Here is a 1,913-nt window from a genome sequence, read left to right as displayed (position 1 = left end):
GTGTTTGAAATTCAACCCAATCACTTCCCAGTGACGTTTTTTTCTTTCAAAATGACTCCTATGAGAAAAATGATTTGCTTCCTATACTGGTTCCTAGTAAATATAGGGAATGCTAGTATTAGTTGGAATTGCTTGATATTCATAGAAGATATCCATTTTTATAAGACTATTTATTCCTCCTTTGGTGAGAGAAGTATATAAGTGATTTACCACGTGTTCCTTTATAGTAGCTAACAATTTTCAAACTGGGTGTGGATCTCAAGAGATCTCTAACACATACAAAAAAATTTTTAAATCACTACTGCACTTGATAATACTGTCCCCGGTTTAAAAACTTATGTCCCTTTTAAAAGTCCAGATTTCACTTTTTGTAGATGGCACCTCCTGTCCAGATTGCCCTTGAAGAAGGTTGCCAACAAAATGTAACCACTACCACCATAACGTGTTGGGGGAATTGTCTAGTTTTCCAACCATATTATATGCTGTTCTTCCAAAAGCAATAAAAACCTACTGTCTTTGTGGCTGGGATTTCATTCTGGAGGACATATTGTTGTAACTTTTAATTACATTTGTTGAAATGAACAGGTCCAGGATCCAAATCCCAAACTTCTCCAAAACCAAAATCAAGAGTTGAAATTGGTTTTGATAACTTTATGCTGCCTGATTTGCCTGATATTAGATGTCAAGCAAGCCTATCCATTTGACCCTTATGGTTCTGAGGAAGTTATTTTTGAAGATCTTAACTGGAGACTTGAAATGCTGAAGAAAGCCATGTAATCCCTTAGTCCTAGATTGAGTATTTACCTGGGAATAAGGACTCTTGGGCGCAAATTTAAATATGGCCACCAGTGTGTGGATCTGAAGTTTTCTCATTTACAGTTCCTTCCACCTCTTAAATTCTATGGTTCAGTGTGTGTGTGTGTGTGTGTGTGCATGTGTGTGTGTGTACACATCTAATTATTCCTGTTCCTTAAAATTCTATAACTCTTAGATGAAGATTCCTGACCTACAGAATTTTATTAATTGTAGTCAATAAACTTTTGTTTTCTCCTAGATTCTTATTTCTCTTATAATTATCACTTTTTCCAGTGAGACAGAAATGCAAATATTTAAATCTCATCCCTGTACTTAACTAGCAATAAGACTTTTGGTAAATAGTACTTCCTGTCGGATATGCATGAGAGAGCTAAGGAATAAGTGATTTTTTAAAAATGAGTATCTTAAGGAATGTGCAAATACTAAGAGCGAATAAGAGAAGTGTTCTAAGGAAATCAGTATGCCTAGGTTCAAATTTAGACTCTACCACTTAGTAGCTGTGGGCCTCCTATGAACCTGTAAAATGGGGACAATAATGAGAATTAAAAGAAATAATGTATGTAAAGCTCTTTAGCACTTAGTAGGTGCTCAATAAATATTAGTTTCTGGTTTTTATTATTTGCTAAGTTCTAATGGACTTAATATTAGTGATTCTATGAGACTGGATAAAGGAGAGGCTAAAAAAAAAGAAGGCCAAATTAATTATATTTACGTTTGTTTCTTGTGTAACTGGCATTTTTGTCTGTTTTTCTTTATGAGAAAATTTATTTTTAGAGCAGTTTTAGATTCACAGAAAAATGCCAAATTAATTTTTAAATGCAATTATTGATTATACAAAATTTTTATTTTGTGTAAAAATGTTTATTTTGTACAAAATCAGAAGATTTTGTATCCTATTTTATGTGTCCAGGAGAGTTTACATTGCTCCTTTTGCATGTGAAAAAGTGATACTTTACAAAAGGGTCCCCAGCCCCGGGGCCGCAGACCTGTTCAGGTCTGGCCTGGTAGGAACTGAGCTGCACAGCGCGGGGTGAGTTGCAGGAGAGCCAGCGAAGCTTCATCTGTATTTGCAGCCACTCCCCAGCGCTAGCATCACC

This window comes from Pteropus vampyrus, unplaced genomic scaffold (genome assembly GCF_000151845.1).
Source record: "Pteropus vampyrus isolate Shadow unplaced genomic scaffold, Pvam_2.0 Scaffold399, whole genome shotgun sequence".
Taxonomy (NCBI): Eukaryota; Metazoa; Chordata; class Mammalia; order Chiroptera; family Pteropodidae; genus Pteropus; species Pteropus vampyrus.
The sequence above is the reverse complement of the archived record's forward strand: the minus strand, read 5'-3'. Positions refer to the sequence as shown.